Source organism: Nuphar pumila, chromosome 10 (assembly GCF_984573655.1).
Source record: "Nuphar pumila chromosome 10, dmNupPumi1.hap1.1, whole genome shotgun sequence".
Classification (NCBI taxonomy): Eukaryota; Viridiplantae; Streptophyta; class Magnoliopsida; order Nymphaeales; family Nymphaeaceae; genus Nuphar; species Nuphar pumila.
In genome coordinates, this window is record NC_143258.1 from 94,558,872 (window position 1) to 94,579,098 (window position 20,227).

Below are 20,227 nucleotides of genomic sequence, written 5' to 3' on the forward strand. Positions count from 1 at the left end.
TTATAATTTATTACCCATAGGAAAACTAACTGAATCATTGAATTTTTTTGTTGCATTTTTTCCTCATTTTATGTTTTTTAAGATCGTTCAACGAAGAGGCTGATTGGAGTGGGTAAGCTTCACGATGGACTCTACCATTTTGACCTTCTCTTTCAACTTAGTTGTGCCCTTTATGCTACCAAACCACTAGATACCCAAGTTTGGCATATAAAACTTGGACATTTATCTTATGATCGAACCATACAATTGTCTAAAGAACTTTGTGAATTATCTCCTTATTTTGATTATTTGTGTGACATGTCATCGAGCTAAGCAGACTCAACTTCCTTTTTAAATAAGTTTTAATAGGAGCAGTGAATTTTTTTCTCTTATGCATTGTGATATATGGAGACCCTACAAAACGCAATCACACACCGGTGCATGTTTTTTTCTCTCTTGTGGATGATTTCTCATGATGCACATGGGTCTTTTTTATGCGATATAAATCAGAAACATATTTTTTCTGACAAAATTCTATTATTATTATCAAAACTCAGTATAAAAGCCAAATGCACAACATTGAATCTGACAATAGTATTGAATTCTTGTCACAAGCTATGCAAAAAAAATTACCATAGTGAGATTGATACCCAATGGTCATGCGTGAGAACTCCTCAACAAAATGGCAGGGTGGAACGAAAGCACCGTCATCTTCTCGAGGTTGCACACACTTTACAGTTTCAAGCCAACTTACCTATATATTTTTGGGGAGAGTGCATTCTCACATCCACACATTTGATCAATCATATCCCTACCCCTATTTTGCAAAACAAGACTCCACATGAACTTATTAAAAAAAAAAACTATGATCATTTGTGCATATTTGGGTGTTTATGTTATGCTCCAAATTTAGGCCCCATCCGAGATGAATTTTTTTAAGGTCTCGTAAATGTATTTTCACTGGATATCCATATAATCAGCGGGGATACCATCTTTATTATCTGGACACTCACGAATTTTTTTCTCGCTAAGATATTTTATTTTATGAAAATGAATTTCTTTTCCTTACCCAAACTCGACATGAGTCTCCTCACACGACACTTGTCATACCAAACCCAATTGAGGATATATTCTCTAATTTTGCACCCTCCTTAGACGATGATCATAATGAACACCCACCACCTCCAGATCCACACATATCTCTTGAACTCGATATCGTTGCACAACCAATAGCTCCATATTTGGATGCAAATATGCATACCTCTCTCACAATCATTTCCAACACTCAACAATCTACCAGGGTCTGTACCTGCCCCCATACTTACTTGACTATATATCTTTATCAGCAATGGTTCCTAAGCAAGACTTACCCATGCCTCTCGGCAATGCCTCTTTGAGTAAACCCTATCATATCCATAACTCTCTTTGTCTTTCTAAATTTTCTGCTTTACACATGACCTTCCTTTTTGCTGTTCTAGATGATGTTGAGCCTCACAACTATAAAGAAGCCACTAAGAATCCATATTGGCAAGATGCTATATGCTCAAAGATATCCAAGCTTATAAGTGAATAACACTTGGACTATCATCCACTGCCACTGGGTAAAAGACCAATTGGATGTAAATGGGTTTATAAGGTCAAGCATAAATCCAATGGGTCTATTGAGCATTATAAAGCCCGTCTGGTCGCCAAAAAGATATACTCAAGTTGAAGGATTTGATTATCATGAGATGTTTGCACCGGTGGCCACACTCACCGCTATGTGTTGTCTACTTATTGTCTCAATTCACAATTGAATGGTCTACCAATTGGATGTTAACAATGTCTTTTTACATGAAGATTTTCACGAGGAAGTTTATATGGACTTACCACCGGAATACCACCGTCACGGAGAGTATCATCATGTCTGCAAATTAAACAAATTAATTTATGAATTAAAACAATCATCTAGAAACTAGTTTAATAAATTCATATATGCGCTCAAAGAAGTTGATTTTATGCAGGCATCATCCGACTATACTCTTTTTACCAAGAAAATGGGATAAAAAATTATGCATCTGATCACCCTCTATATTGGGGATAGGGCCTGTCAGGTGTAGGGCCCATAACCTAATGGAGGGGGATCATGTGCCTAGGGCACAAAAAATGTGTCATGTGATGGCATCTAAGTCGGACTCCTTAAAGCTCACATTTTTTTTTGCTAGGCCAAGAGGAAACCTCCCCATCACTGACCACACGTTGGTTGGCCTTCAGTTGGTAAAACCCTTGACGTCCCCTAGCTTTGACCTTTCGGCATTCTCTATGGGTTTTAAACTTGTGACATCCCATCAACTTGGTGAGATTCACAAGTAGCCCCTACCAGATGGGTTTATAAGGCTCCTCTTTAGCACATGGTAGAATAGGAAGCTTTCATACAATCAATTCTCCTGGATCACATCTAACACTTCTACCAGCATTTTCCAATGCCAACAAGTGAAATAGGTCATTTAGATGTGATAATACTGCAGTTCTTCATCTGTCATTTCTATATCACATTTACTTGCATAATGGTGATGCTTTAGGGGCAGGTGTATTCAAGAAGATACATGGGAATTCATGTAAATTGGCAAGTATAGTGATTTTATGCTTAAAGAATCAGATGGAACTTACACTTCTTAAGTTGGGATATAAAATATTCCGATGTGCACCGACACCCATCCAAGGCAAGGAAAAAGCATCATTTATGGAAAATCCAACCTTCAAACAGTGACATTTGTTTCATAAATGAATAATGAGCAGTGATCAACGTCTGTATTATTCTGCATGCGTGAATGTATTTTATGTGATAAAAGAAACACTAAAGAGAGAGTTACAATTAGCTGAATGTTGACTAGCCTGTCCAGTTTCGATCAGACTTAACTCCATATCTTGTGAGGCAGCCCAGCCAGGTTCATATGCTTCCAGAAATCCAACCTTTGCCTTGTTAGGGAGGTCATGAGGATGAACAAATGGCACACCCTGTGGCCATCCGAGCTCAGCACGTATGTTCATGCAAGGGCTGTCAAGAGCATTTACATGATCTTCACATTCCTTAAGACTGCAAAACCGTAATTTGATGCCCTTCTTATTTGCAATATCCTGAATACGTTCCTTGAGAACCCTATGAGCTTCAAGTCGAAGCCTCTTAGATGGGGGCAGTGGCTTGCACTTTGTAGAGCTTTTTCTCCTCTTCAATGTAGCTTTTAATGATCCAGCACCTGCATTTGTAGACTATCACCATCAGCAGCAGCAGCAGTAAAAATAAATAAAGACAAGAATAAAAACAGTAATAGTGAAGTAATCATTTTAATCAATGATTACCATCTGGGGTTGATGAAAAATTATAACTTTGAAACCCATGCCTGGTGATGAGTTGATCAGTAGGATGGTAGCTCTGCATAAAGTCATCCACTCCTATTGGATGCTGAAACTGAGCTCCAACACCATGTCCAGCCGCTATCATCTCTGAACAGCATAGAGGAGTCTTGTTAATCAAAGCATTCTTCATTCTTTTAATCATCTTCACCATCACAATGATGGACGCAAAACGTATTTCAGCGACCTTCAACAATTTCAAGTCAGAATGTCTATTAAATATAGCATTAGCACGATGATGGTTAACTAACAAAATTCCTAAAGTTTTTGACATTTCTTTCTAAATCTTCAATCCATAAACATAAAGCATATGCTTCTGAATTTTCTTTTTCTTTGGGGTTGCAGATACTCTTTAGGGCTAGATTTAAGTTGTGTGCTATACAGTGAGTCCAAAAAATATGAGGGTACTCACTCTCCAAACTCAACGCTGCACTTTTACAAACTGGAGTGTTGTCTGTAATGATTTGTACCATTTTCTGATCACCCACTTCTTCTATCACTTATATAAACAATCCATTCAAATACTCTGTATTTTTATATTTCCCAGATACATCAACTGCTTTCAAGAATATTGGGTCACTAAGTGAACAAGCAATGAAATTGATCAATGGACGACTTTGAATATTTGTTCATCCATCAGACACAATAGAAACTTCATTTTGCTCCAATAAGTATTTTTTAATCTTCAGCAACCTCTCCACATTTGCCCTCTCTTTTGCAAAAAGTGTGGTTCGTGTTTTTTTTTAACTTGGAGGCACATAACCACTCAAATTACAATTTCCCAAGGATATTACTAATTCCTTCCAATAAGGATTTCTAGCCGCATTAAATGGGAGTGAACCAGAATAAAAATGCCTCGCAACTTTTCTATTTAATTCTTTTCTTCCATATGTATTGAATGATGCGTGTATCGTTCATCTACCTCCTACACTGACTTTTCTTTTTTTTTCAGCATCTTCTTTGTGTCTTGCAAATGGCACACTAACTGCACAAGAATCGACCATTGCCTTTCTCTTCTCATATTCTTTTTGTATTTTCTTGTATTGTTTTCGCATTGCCTCATCAACTTTTCTACAAGCTGAAATGTCATGTCCTGATATCTTCAACAAATGAGTCTTCACTCTTGTGTAAGACCCAACAAAATCTTTTTCGCAGAGCTTGCATCGAAATCTCTTATTTCCACCACCTCCTTCTCCAGTTTTTGCAAGTTTATTTACATGTACCCATAGTGGCCCCCACATCATCAATCCCACTACAACTATCAGCAAAACTAGCAGCAGAACTCACAAGCTGGGATGAGGATGACGCAAGTCCTTTCCCTTTATCCGTCATTTTTATCCTGAAAACACACAAAAAATACATTCAAAATTTTAAATCAATTATACAGACTGACATTATCTTGATATAAAATCACCAAGGAAGGAGATCTGCCCCTCCCCTGCCAAAAACAGGGAGCAGGGACGGGGGCTTGACCCCCTCCCCTGCCGAAAACAGAGGAAGCAGGGGGAGCTCAGCCCCTCCCCTACCGACCCAACAAGAGAGCGAGAGGGGGGGCTCTCGGCCCTTCCCCTGAAATCAAAAGGAGCAGGGTGGAGGGCTCGGCCCCTTCCCTGCCGAAAATAGGGAGGGCTCAGCCCCTCCCATGCCAAAAACAAAGGGAGCAGGGGGGGCTCAGCCCCTCCCCTACAGACCCAACAAGAGAGGGAGCAGGGGAGGCTCAGCCCCTCCCCTACAGACCCAACAAGAGAGGGAGCAGGGGAGGCTCAGCCCCTCCACTCCCTAAAACAAAGGGAGCAGGGGGGGCTCAACCCCTCCCCTGCAGACCCAACAAGAGAGCGAGAGGGGGGTCTCGGCCCCTCCCCTATCGAAAACAGAGGGAGCAGGGGGGTTCAGCCCCTTCCCTGCCAACCCAACAAGAGAGCGAGAGGGGGGAGGGGCTCGTCCCCTCCCCTACCGAAAACAGAGGGAGCAGGGGGGGCTTAGCCCCTCCCCTGTCGACCCAACAAGAGAGCGAGAGGCGGGGCTCAGCCCCTCCCCTGCTGAAAACAAAGGGAGCAGGGGAACTCGGCCCCTCCCCTGCCGACTCAACAAGAGAGCGAGAGAGGGGGCTCGCCCCTCCCCTGCCGAACCACCTTTAGAGCGAGAGGGCGCAGGGGGGGGGGAGGGGAGGGCTCAGGCCCTCCCCTGCCGACACAAGCAGACAGCGAGAGGAACGTACCTGCAACGAGGGAGAGGATGAGCTTAGGAGGTGGCGCCGGGAGGAAAGGGCTCGAGCTGAGTTGCGCGGGAGAGGAGAGGAGTGATTTGGGCAAAAAAAAAATTTGCCCTAATCACTCCTTTTTATCGGATTTTTTTTTAACATCCAAAATGTGGACAAAAACAACCCTGGGTGCGTTGACCGCACCCGGTGCCGCACCCGCATCAACGCGGGTGCGGCACCTGCTTAGCCGAGTCCCTGTTACTTAGGTTGCCATTGATCGGGGCATTAGCTTAAAAGCCAGTGAGCATCGTCCATACATATTCCCTTGCAAATTACCCACTTCAGTCCGATGCACTGCTGGCTTAATGTATCCAGCTGTTGCCCAAGAGAGAGCAAGCCCAGGGTAAACAACAGCTTCCTGAGGGCCTAGGTCATCCACTAGCAGCCACCGTCCATGCTCATCTCTGATATGCAGTCCTGCTTTGTCTGATTTAGCCAGTGTAATTAAGCTCTTATCCATCTGAGGCTCATGGTCAGAAAACATGACCAACTGACTATCATCATGTCCTATTAATGTATTATGTACAGCCTGATACCATGGCCTTGCATGACAACAAACTGAGAGAACTGAAGAAGATATTTCATTGTTTCTAAGAGGAAGATTATCAAGTATCCCCATGAAGGATATGCAACGCAAGTTCAACGAGTAGCCAATAGAATCCAAGATATCACGAACAACCTTACCAAGAAATGCAAACATGTTAGAAAGTGACTTTGAATATTTTAGGTTCGATAATGAACCCATACACATGCACATTAAGTGCGAATATACCCACTTAAGGGAACAACACAAGCACATCAAGTGCTAATACATAAACCCATAAAAGAGATAAATATGAGGAAGAAGAGGGTAAAAACCCTATACAATGGAGCATAAGCTCCTCCAAGGAGTGAAGGAATTACAAGGGGGAGACCCCTATTTATAACACAAGAGAGGAGCCACATAGGGAGCTCCCAAAGGAGTCGTTGGGAGCCCCCAACGGTCACATTTGTGACCGTTGGGGGCTCCCCAACAACTCTTTGGGGAGCCTCCCTAGGTGGCGCAAACCACAAAAAAGAGAAAAATAAAAAGAAAAATAAAAAGTAAAATTACAAAACATATTCCAAATGGAATATGCGTAAAACTGTGAAATGTCTAAACTACCCCTATGCCTATAAATAGAGAAATATATATTTTATATATATAATTAGGATAATACATATGCATATATACCATATATGAATATGTATTATCCTTTATATATATAAAATATATATAATATTACAAAGGTTGAATGATACATTTTAACACCCCCCCTCAAACTTTGCGTGGGGGAACGAAAAGATTGAAGAAAGCAGGAGTAAGACTCTCAAGGCTTCAAGAGCCTTCTGTACGAATGTCATTGCAAATGTCTTCCTCCAACGTCTTTAACGATGAGCACCTTCCATGATTTATCCAAGGTACTTCTTTTCCTCTTATCTTCAAGATTCTGAGGAACAACAACAAACAAGTAAAAAATATCTTTGCACTTTACTCAAATGGAACATTCCTAACAAGGTGCAAAAATTTATGCATAATAGGATAATTACTTTAGCATGAAAAAAAAAATTAGAAAACCAAAGTTTCAAATATCATGTTAAAGAGTGAGCGGAAACGAATTGCAAGAATGCATAATGCATTCATAAGGTCCAATATTGGACAAACACAACCCCATAATGGGAAATAACAAAATGGTCCACTGAGGGACACCACAATAAGCCTACGAAGAGTCATAAGCTACATATGCTTTATTGAATGAGGGCCTAAAAGGTCATAATGAGCATATGCATATACTATCATGAAATGAATTAACACTTAAATAAAATCATTAATGAACATGCTCCAAACATACTTTAGTCAAAATGAACACGGATGCAAATGTTCAAAAGCATGATGAATATGAACTTCAAGAGGCTTTATAATTTTAACACGCATAGATCAACAATAGAGTTTTTCACATCTTTAAGGAGAAGATCTATGTCAAACAAATGTTATATATAAGAAGCATGATTTGACTAAATATATTAAAGCATCTACCCAAGATTCAAAAATGAATATTATTTGAGACAAAAGACTCATTTTGCATATCAAATACAAAAGATGCCGAAAAATTGTAAGCACTTCATATATAGATTAAATGCTAAAATATCAATTTGATAAAAAACATATCATGGATATGATTCACTTGTATCTAAAAACACAAGTTATGAATGAAATTTTGCAATTTTCAATAGTAGTTCATCCACTACAAGCAACTACCTCATTAGTCCTCCAAAACCCATAAATCAAGTGTATAAGCTACTAGATCAAGAATATAAATAAAATGTCATTAAAAGCCAAATGACACACACTAAGATGCGTAAAAGTACCTCTTGTCTACATATAATAATACTTGAAATGAGTACATCAACGACAAGAACAAGAGAATACACGCCAACATGGACAAAAAGCATATCTTGTCTACGTAAAAATACACTCAAGATCAAGTATGTTCAGTTACTAGAACGAGAGTATTAAGCCAACCATGGGCTAAAAAAACAATACATCTCTTGTCTACATAAAATGGCACTTGAATTGAGTGAAAGAAGTCCACCATGGGCATACAACTCAGCGACTAGAACAAGGACACAAATGCCAACATGGACTAAAGATCACACACCATAGTGTGAATCAACGTGCCTTGTCTACATATGATAACACTCAAGACAAGTGTGTTTAGCTACTAGACCAAGAGAAACAAAGCCAACAAAGGGCTACCAATACACAAAAGTGTAATAAAATTCTTGTCTACATATGATGACACTTAGATAAGAGTTATAAAAGGAGAAGACTTTTGAGGCAATAAAACTTGTAGTGACAAACATATATAAAAGACCTTGAATCAATAGAACAATATTCTTCAAAAAGAATACTCATAACAACAATATATTGAAATAAGATACTTTAACAAAATACTTTAGTCGATAACGCAATAACCTTGGAACACTTGTGCACAACAAGCACAACACACGGAATCACAAATGTGCAAATGCACTCATAAGATTCATAAACAACTAAAGAGGTTGGGCTATAATCTCAAAACCCTTGATTTTAATATACCTTAAAACATTTTAAGGTTGCAAACATCATATATCCATCACATTTATATTTAAAAAAGAGCATCCAAAAGATCAATGACCAACATCAAACGAGTGACACACTCATATACCAAATCATTCTAGAGTCCCAAGGTGCCCATAACTCACCTCAACCACCATCTATAATATGGTAAGTGGACAAACTAAAATGACATAACAATGAGTGACACACTCATAATTAGAGATCATATATCAAATCATTCTAGAGTCCTAAGGTGCTCATAACTCACCTCAACTACCATCTATAATATGGCAAGTGGACAATCTAAAATGACATAACACAAGGTGCCCTTAACTCACCTTAACAAATATCTCTAATATAACAATAAGGCCATACAAAAAAAGATTGATGCATCATATAACATATGATGAATATAAATAAATGTCATAAAAAAGGCAATGAACACTTAGGAAAATCATTTTCCAAATATGTGATTTTAAAAAGAGGGCCGATTCAAAGGTCCACCATAATTAATCACAACAATATGTCATATAACAATAATGATGCATATATACGAAATTATGTTCAATCATGATCATTATACAAAAAAAACTTTAATAAACATAACATGAAATATTTAAGCTATGTCATGTGTGAGAAAGGATTTGGAATAATCCAAGAAACAAATCAAGCCTTTATAATTTGCAATTATATGTATACCAAGATGCAAAATGGCAATAATCTTAAACGTGCAAATTTAGGACAACATGTACTAAGATATTACGGAAGCATTTTAAAAGAAACAATCTTACAAGTCCATTAAGGGATAAAAACACAAGCCCTAAAGAAGGCAATAAGAACATCTCTTTATTTATTGAAAAAAGAGTACTATGTGAAAATGTCTATGAATAGACAATACGCATACAAGCATAAATATTTTATAAAAGAAGTGTACGAAGACACTCTCACAATACTTGAACAAAATACGAAAAGAAAAAAAACGTAATAATATCAAACATGCAATAATGCATGTATTTCATAAAAGATGCAAATGCTTGAGACTCTCAAGCTTTAATGCAATTTAGGACAAAGAAGACCATATTATGGCCAATGTAGGCATCCTTAGAGATACAATCAAGAGGTTTTTGAAACCTTATGTGAAAAATACAAACAAATATGTTTGCATCATTAGAAGAAAATCAAAAAAATAAATGAAATCTTTTATACCAAAGGATGCAATAGATACACTATGCATTCTATATAGTGTGGGAAATTCTTTTAAAAGATCTTTTACAATGGTTCGAACAACCTATTTATCACAAACAATTTTTCAAGGAGTGAAGAAATTACAAGGGGGAGAGCCCTATTTATAACACAAGAGAGGAGCCACATAGGGGGCTCCCAAAGGAGTCGTTGGGAGACCCCAACGGTCACATTTGTGACCGTTGGGGGCTCCCCAACGACTCTTTGGGGAGCCTCCCTAGGTGGCGCAAACCACAAAAAAGAGAAAAAGAAAAAGAAAATAAAAGGTAAAATTACAAAACATATTCCAAATAGAATATGCGTAAAACTATGAAATGTTTAAACTACCCCTATGCCTATAAATAGAGAAATATATATTTTATATATATAATTAGGATAATACATATGCATATATACCATATATGAATATGTATTATCCTTTATATATATATAATATATATATAATATTACAAAGGTTGAATGATACATTTTAACAAAACATATCAGGCAAACCTGCTGGAGGCAATTCCATTGGATTCGTGGGCTCTATCTGTGTCAGACCAGGTCTGTAGTCATAAGTTTCTTGTCCTAGTTGAGGGTCTGAATAATACCCTGAGGACTTGCACCAATCATGAGGATCGCTGCTACCGACCATTTTGGTAGCTGTGTATGTCCTTTAGTGAAAGAAAAGGCAAGCAGATTCGAGACCTGATCTCAGAAGTGCATCGTCTCCAAGGGGAAACTGGATGATAGCAGCTGAATACTGTGCAAGGGACTGAGATAAAGTTGACATGGAAATCTTGTATGAATCAGATGGGAGTCCTTCAGATGCTATAAGATCAATAAGCCATATTCGTCCAAGGGATGGCAGGGGTGTGCCTGCCATGGCACCCATCCAAGATGCTCAAACGAGGAACCACCAGTAAACAAGCTCACAAGTGTTTTTAACTGAAACAGTTTCAAGAAGAAAACTGCCAGCAGATATTAGAAGCAGCAGAAGCAAGGCCTATTAGTCAATTTTATGCATGCAACAAGATACATTTTGAGACTTTGTGATGCTGCAACTACATCAACAAAATAATCTAGATCTGCCCTGATCTTAGTTTTATGAGTAGTGACAAAATTAAGGCTTTCGGTAGTCCAATGCTGTATGCAGGTTAGTTCCTCTAAAAAAAAAATCCTATATAGAGGATAGTAATGAAACACAACATATTCTGCAGAAACGAAGTATTCATATCACACCAAGAAGATGAGACCTTTAATTAGCAATCAACTCAAAATTAACTACTTTAGCAAACAAAATGGCTTAAATATGTCTCAATATGTCTTTACATCATAACACCTCAACATCAGAATTTTGACTTGGAGAAAATTAAGAAGCCTTAGAATAACAAATAACATGTAACGCCCCAAAATCCAAAACTTGTAATCTTTTAGGAAAATTTTAAAAGCTTTGAAATCAATCATTTTTCGGAGTTTTAAAATGGCAGTTCAACGAAAAAATAGTGTTAGAAATAACAAGTTAATGGACCTTGTGCGCATTACAGGCGAACTTTCCTTTACCCAATGGATTTGTATCTCCATACAATCATTGAAACCATATAGATTCGAAACAAGGTTTTTGATAATTAAAGTTTATACAAAAGAGAAATTTCACAAGTAACTCTTATATAAAATTACAAAATGTGCTCAGGAACAAAACATCAGAGAAAGAGGGGGATCTTGATATTATCACGTCATCGTCTTCTATATCAACCTAATCATCACCTGTATCCCATAAAACGGGTCAGACTTATAAAAATCGTGTAGGTGCATAGATATCGAAATTTAGAACAAGACTAACATATGTGTTGTTCCTTTCGTTACGTATAGTTCAGAATAAGTAAAATGAGTATGATAATCTTGTTTCGATATTAACTGTCTTGAGGGTACGCACAGGAAAAACGTAGAAACAACTGAGATTATCCAGAGGTTTGTTATTCTATGTATTTTAATAGCTCGGGCAACTAGCTGAGTCCACTTCTAAGGAAACGGCCTGTGACCGAGAGAGAATTCCCCAAAGGCATAAATGACAAGGGATGCATCCGAACTTCTACAGAAGTCAATGGAATCTACCACCTAGGATAATTTTTGGTAGCCCAGTCCCCTAACTCCGATGATCGAAGACACCGAGTCATTGCTACTCGAGGAGTGTAGTTGTTAACAACTTGTCCATTGGAGTTTTTATATCATCTCATCCTCTCTCTTGACGGAACCAAAGAGACGAATGGATATGTCAAGTTATATTTTAACTGACGACCCATTATACATGCTCTGGTCTTTTAAACCAAATCGAGCATCTTACCTGTGAAGACAATCATCATCATTTATGTGATTTTCTTTTAATCATCGTGCATTTTCACACTATGAAGTTACCATAAACCTCTCGTCCAATCATTGTAGTACTAACATGCCGTGCATGTTTGATAGTACCACTACGATGAGAGGGATATCGGTTTCTCGAAAAGAAACTCCAATATTATTTAGAAATTTCAAAGTCTCGTGCTTTAGGCCGAGGAATATCTGAGTTTTTCGGATACCGAAAAGGAGGACCGGACATATGTACCACTTGGAGCTATGTAGTCAAAGCCTTTCCGTTACGCAGGTTTGAGGAAAAAACTCGATTGCGAATACACAAACACCAAAATACTTATTTTATTTTTTGAGACAGCGAATAATATGAGCTTGAAATCTCGCATGTGAAATCCTTTTAAAAATAGAGACTCGACGAGGATGCGCAAATCTACGTCTTTAAATACATGCCCACATCATCTAAAATAGGCAGGAGTACGCAAAACTTCATACTTTATAAAGTTATATATATATATAGAATACATAATATAGTAAAGCATAAGCCTGGTGCACATTACAATACAGAGGCAAAGTAAATGACATAACGCAAGGCCCGATATGCGAAACCACACATCGAGCTAAATAAATTGCATAAGTGATGCACGATGTACGGAACCATACATCGACTAGATAAATTACATAAGTGATGCATGATGTACGAAACCGTACATTGGCTAAATAAATTGCGTAAGTGATACACGATGTACGAAACTGTACATCGGCTAAATAAATTGCATAAGCAATGCACGATGTACGAAACCGTACATTGGCTAAATAAATTGCATAAGCAGAAGCTTGTGCACATTACAGTGTGGTGGCAAAGTACAACAACAACAACTACGCCTTCATCCCAAAACAATTGGGGTCTGCGATATGAACCAACAAAGAAAATCATTCTGGTCCTCCATTCATTTTTATCCAATGTCATGTCCTCGGTGAGGTTCAAAGCATTCATATCCTTTCCTATCACCTTCATCCATGTCTTCCTAGGCCTACCCCGACCTCTTTTAACTAATATATTTTCCCATTTCTCCATCCTTCTAACTGGAGCATCATTAGGCCTTCGTCGAATATGTCCAAACCACCGTAAACGATTCTCTCTCATCTTATTTTCAATGGGTGCAACACCTACCTTCTTACGTATCTCCTCGCTCTGAATCTTATCTTTTATTGTATTTCCACACATCCATCTCAGCATACGCATCTCAGCTACACTCATTTTTTGAATATGATGTCTCTTGGTAGCCCAACATTCCGTACTATATAGTAAAGCAGGCCTAATAGTTGTCCTATAAAACTTTCCCTTCAACCGCAATGACATTCTACGATCGCACAACACTCCAGTTGCACTCTTTCATTTCATCCACCCAACCTTTATCCTATGATTTACATATCCATCAATTTCTCCATACTTTTGAATGATAGATCCCAAATATTTGAAAGAATCATCCACCGGTATTTCTTGCTCGCCAAACTTCATTACACTCCCATCACTACTTCGTTGCTTACTAAATCGGCATTCCATGTATTTTGTCTTACTCTTACTCAACTTAAAACCTCTTGCTTCCAATGTCTGTCTCCATAATTCTAACTTAGCATTAACCCCCGACTCTAGACTCATCAATCAAAACAATATCATCAGCAAACAACATACACCACGACACATTTTCTTGAATTGATCTCGTAAGTTCATTCATCACTATAGCAAATAGGAAAGGGCTTAAAGCAGATCCTTGATGTAACCCAACCGTTATAGGAAAATTGGTTGTCACCCCTCCACAAGTGCGGACATTGGTTACTATTCCTTCATACATATCTTTAATTATACTAATGTACTTGAGAGAAACACGTTTTTTCATCATTGTCCACCAGAGAACGTCCCTAGGTACTCTATCGTAAGCCTTCTCCAAATCAATAAAAACCATATGCAAATATGTGTTCCTCTCTCTATTTCTCTCAATAAGTTGTCTAAGAAGATGTATAGCTTCCATAGTTGATCTTTCAGGCATAAAACCAAATTAATTCTCCGATATCATGATAATCTTCCTCAACCTAGACTCAATCACCCTCTCCCAAAGTTTCATAGTATGGCTCATGAGTTTTATACCACGATAGTTTGTGCAATCTTGTATATCACCCTTATTCTTATATAGAGGCACCAAAGTACTCTTCCTCCACTCATTAGGCATCTTATTTGTCCGCCAAATCTTGTTAAAAAGATTTGTCAACCATTCTAAACCTTTCTCTCCTAAGCATTTTCAAGCCTCGATAGGTATACCATCTGGGCCAACTGCCCTTCTTGATTTCATTTTCTTCAAAGCCTCTGCAATTTCTTTCTTTTGAATCTTGCGCATGAAGTCACGATTCATCTCATGAAAATGAATGGAAAAGTCTTCAAGATCTTGAGCATGACTTTCATTAAATAGCTTATCAAAATAATCTTTTCATCTCTCCTTAATCTCCTCATCTTTGACTAAAACTCTTTGCGTTTCATCTTTGATACATCTAACCATACCCATATCCCTCGATTTTCTATCTCTCATCTTTGCAAGCCTATAAATATCCTTCTCGCCCTCTTTGATATCCAATTTGTCATAAACCTCCTTATATACCTTATCCCTCGCGTTCCGAACTACCTTTTTTAACTTCCTTCTTTGCTATCATATACTTCTCCAAATTCTCATTATCACGACTTTTACTTAGATTTCTATAACACTCTCTTTTAACCTTAATAGCTAATTTGACATCCTCGTTCCACCACGATGTATCCTTACCTAGCGGTGCACCGCCTTTAGACTCATCCAATACCTCCTTAGCCACATTTCTCATGCCACCCGCTATCTTATTCCACATAGATTCTGAATCCTCCTCGAGACACCAATCAACTTCCTTAACTACCCGCTTTACAAACATTCCTTGTTTAGCTTCTTTCAGTGCCCACCACTTAATTCTAGGATCTATCCTATGTTTATCCCTTTTGCGGCATTGTCTAATTCTAAGATCTAAAATTAAGACTCTATGTTGTGTAGTTACACTTTCTCCCGGTATAACCTTACAATCGATGCAACAACCCCTATATCTCTTTTTAAGTAGGAAAAAATCTATCTGACTCGTATTAACCCCACTTTTAAATGTTACTAGGTGAGACTCCCTCTTCCTAAACCAAGTGTTTGTTAAGATCATATCATAGGACAAACCAAAATCTAAAATCCTTTCTCCACTTTCATTTTTTTCTCCTATACCATAGCCTCCATGGATACTCTCAAATCCATCCCTACTAATGCCTACATATCCATTAAGGTCACCGCCGATGAAAAGCCTTTCTCCATAAGATATCTCTTGTACTACTCCATCTAAATCTTCCCAAAATTGACGCTTAATGGAATCATCTAAACCTACTTGAGGTGCATAAACACTAATAATATTAATAATATTTGTACCTAATACTAATTTAATAAGTAAAATCCTATCACTTTTCCTACGGACCTCAACTACATTATCTATAAACTCATGACTCATAACAATCCATACTCCATTCTTATTCCTATTTATTCTTGTATACCAAATCTTATATCCCCAAGGTTCTATCACTTTTGTTTTCTCACCTACCCATTTGGTCTCTTGTAGACATAAAATATCAATCTTTCTCCTACACATAACATCTACTAACTCTACCAACTTACCAGTTAAAGATCCTATGTTCCAAGTGGCTAACCTAATTTTATGGTCTTGGACTAACTTCTTTACCCCCACCCGTCCAACAAAGTGAGGGAACCCTTGCCTATTTGACACCACACCCGGGCGCCGGTGTGACACGTCGCTTCCAGGCGACGACCTAGCAACCCTGTTAAAATATTTATATATATACATATACTTATATATATATATATATATACATCCGTATATATATAAGTATATATATACATATATATATATACTATTTCTTCTTTAGTGAAATACCCGATAGGGGTATTATTGTAAAACCACCAATGTAATTTTCTATTTTTTCTTTTTTACTTTTTTACGTTTTTTCTTTTACTTTTTTTCTTTTATTTTTTTCCTTTTGTAATGACCACAAGGGGCCCCACACTTGTAGTCGTTGGGGCTCCAACGGTCAGATTTCTGACCGTTGGGGCTCCCAACGACGACAAGGGAGCCCCCTTGTGGTTCCTTTTTAGAGCCTCCCTCCTCTATAAATAGAGGAGGTATTCTCCTCTTGTAAGCATGGGTTTTTACACCCTTCTCTCTCTTTCTTCAATAATTCCAACTTATGACTTTAAGTCATTTTCTATATTTGAGAGTTTTGTGTGTGCACATTTGGTGTTTGTGTTCTTGGCTCTAGTAGTCACTCTTAAAGAGTGACTTCTTGCTCTATTGGTGCTTTCACCTCTTTTCATTACATGGTATCAGAGCTCGGTTTGTGATTGGGTTTTTCCTTTGTCATCTTAGAACGCGTGCCTCTCAAAGTTTTGAAGAAAGGAAGAATATTTGGTGCCGATGGAACGTGACTCTAAAGTGGAGCTTTCTTTCAAGCTAAATGGGTCCAACTATCTCATGTGGGCCTCCGCTATGGAAAATCATCTTAGAGGTAAGAAACTTTTGGGCTTTGTTATGGGAACTACTCCCGAACCCTCTCTTGTTCTTACCAAAATTGAAAATGAAGTTGAAAAAGCTTTAGATGGCGATGAGCGCATCAAAGCCATTAATGAACATCAATCCAAAATTGAGGATTGGGAAAGTAACCATGCCAAAATTTTGGCATGGTTTATGAACAATGTAGACCTTAAAAATTGTGCTAATATAGTCAAATTTAGAAGGGCCAATGAGGCTTGGTTTTTCCTTAAGGGTATGTATACCCAAAAGGATCTTGCTCGGCAATTTTTTTGTCAAGAAAAAATTTGTTCCACCAAACAAATGGATATGAGTGTCCGAGACTATTTTAGCTCTCTAACCCCTCTTTGGGATGAGCTTGCCCTTCTTGAGCCTAAATGGGTTGCTCCTCAAGATATTGAAATAAGAAGGAAACAAATTGAAAAGGAGCACTTTTTTCAATTCCTTCATGGACTTCGCCCAGAATTTGAACAAGTGAGGGCATCTCTTCTCCATAGAAGCAAAGCCCTACCTATTGAAGATGCCCTTGCCGAGATATGTCAAGAAGAAACTCGACTTGGCTTGAGCATTAGGAGTGATGAAGTTTTGGCCGTTAATAGGCCCGGATCAAATGTTAAAGCATATAGACCTCCCCACTTTAACAAAAATAGCAATGGGCCTAGAAAGGGAATTATATGTCACTATTGTAATGAACCGGGGCACATTAGACCGGTTTGTCCAAAGCTTAAAGGAAAGGTTGCCGCGGTTGGAGAAAGTTCTCCAAAAAAAGAAGAAAGTACCAAAGAAGGAGATATCAAAGAAACTCTTAATCATATCTCTGAAGTTCTCCAACACCTTCTCAAGTCTTCTCCTTCAACATCCGGAGCCGCCATCGCCTACTCTTCATCACCTCCAGGTATGTGGATACTAGACTCTAGTGCTTCTTTTCATATGACATCTCATAAAAACTCTCTTTCAAATGTTTTTTTCGAACCCATGTCCTCCTATGTTTCAACGGCCGATGGAACGTCATTGAAAATTGAAAGTATTGGAACACTTGACTTCAAAAATTCTCAAAACTTTTTCGTTCATAAAGTAAGAGTCGTTCCAAAAATTAATTTAAATCTCTTTTTCGTTTCCCAAATCACCGACCATGGATGCCAAGTCTCTTTCTCACCTAAAGATTGCACCGTGCAGGATCTCCAGTCAGGGAAGCTGATTGGGCAAGGCCATAGAAGGGGTGATCTCTATTTTATGGACTTTTTGACGCTTTCATCTAAGTCATCTTGCAATCTTGTTAAAGACAAAAGTATTGGAATTTGGCATGAGAGACTTTGTCATCCAAATTTTGTAAAAATGTCTCTTTTCCCTTTTTTGAACAATACTTGTAAAGACAATCACATGACTTGTAAAGATTGCATTTTTGGGAAATCTAAAGCTACTCCGTTTCCTCAAAGAAGTTACTTTACCACTCGGCCATTTGAACTTGTTCATTCCGATGTGTGGGGACCCTCCCCAATTTTGTCTAAAGGAGGTTTTTCGTATTATGTGGTCTTTATTGATGACTTCACTAGATTTACGTGGATATACTTCCTAAGTCACAAATCCGAAGTCTTCTCCTTCTTTAAAGAATTTCATGCAATGGTTAAAAATCATTTTTTGGGAAATCTATCTATTCTTAGGTCCGATTCGGGAGGTGAATATATGTCTAATGATTTTCAAAGTTACTTAAAAGAAAATGGAATTTGTCATCAACGTTCTTGTCCCAACACTCCGCAACAAAATGGCTTTGCGGAAAGAAAGCATAGGCACATAATAGAAACTACAAGAACATTATTGATTTCAAAAAATATCCCAAAATCCTTTTGGGCCGAAGCGGTTCTAACCTCAACATATCTCATCAATAGAATCCCTTCATCCTCTTTGAAAAATCTTTCTCCATTTGAAAAACTTTACAATATGTCTTCCGATTATAAAAGATTAAGAATTTTTTGATGTAAATGCTTTGTTTTAACTCGCAAAAATGATAAACTTTCTCCTAGGGCTATTGAATGTATTTTTTTGGGATATGGCGAAAAACAAAAAGGATATCGATGTTTTGACATACTTAAGAATAAACTTTATATCTCAAAAGATGTCACATTCCTCGAAGAAGAAAATGGTTTTTCGCATCAACCAAATGAAAATATTGACTATTCTTTTTTGTTTGACTTGTTACCTCAAGAAAACATCATAGATGATCATGTTGATCCTAGTGAACCTCTTAATGAAGATCTTGTTGAACATCCAAATAATGATCAAAACTTAGAAGAAAATGCTTCAAGACAAATACAAGTCTACTCTAGAAGGAATGAAAGAAATCCTCCTTGTGCCCTTGAAAGATTTTCTCAAAATGAGTCGATAGAAGAAACCTCTCAAAGAAGATCAAATCGCATTCCCAAGATACCAAATAGATTTGTTTCCTATGACTCTTTTTCTCCTAATTATCGAGCATGTCTACTTGCTCTTCACTCCTTTCATGAACCATCTCATTACAATGATGCTAAACAATATGCTCATTGGAATGAAGCTATGGAGCTTGAACTTAATGCCCTTAAAAAGGCACAAACTTGAGAAATCATTGATCCTCCCAATGGCAAGAAACTCATTGGATGTAGATGGGTGTTTAAAGTAAAAACTAAGAGTGATGGTTCATTGGAAAGATATAAGGCTAGGTTGGTAGCCAAAGGATATGCCCAAGAGTATGGGATAGACTATGATGAAATTTTTGCCCCAGTTGCTCGAATGACTAGTGTTCGAGCCCTTATTGCTATAGCTTCTGTTAAAAAATGGCCAATCTTTCAACTTGATGTTAAAAATGTCTTCTTGAATGGTAATTTAAATGAAGAAGTTTATATGGAACCACCTCCAGGTATGAATTTAAATGGAAAAGTTTTAAAATTAAAAAAGGCTTTATATGGACTTAAGCAAGCTCCTAAAGCTTGGTATGACAGGTTTAGTAATGTATTAATCAATTTAAGTTTTTCTTCTTGCTACACTGACACTGCTCTTTTTGTTAAAAGGACAGGTGACTCCATTATTATGCTTCTGTTGTATGTTGATGATATGATCATCACTGGGAATGACAAAAAGGGAGTAAATGATGTTAAGTCTATCTAAAAGATACTTTTGATATGTCTGACCTTGGTTATTTGAGATATTTTTTAGGAATTGAAGTGGCTTATTCTACACGAGGATACAGCTTATCTCAAATGAAGTTAGCTGCAGAAATTTGT

At 37.7% G+C, this 20,227-nt stretch overlaps 1 pseudogene across 1 annotated transcript; it reads right to left on the bottom strand.

Moving 5' to 3' along the window:
* Positions 1 to 2,607: 2,607 nt before the first annotated feature.
* Positions 2,608 to 10,857, bottom strand: LOC149827425 (uncharacterized; annotated as a pseudogene). The gene is made up of 4 exons (XR_016434897.1): positions 10,474 to 10,857; positions 5,844 to 6,332; positions 3,319 to 3,481; positions 2,608 to 3,215 (listed from the first exon to the last, which is right to left on the bottom strand). The product of XR_016434897.1 is annotated as an uncharacterized LOC149827425 (transcript).
* Positions 10,858 to 20,227: the final 9,370 nt, after the last annotated feature.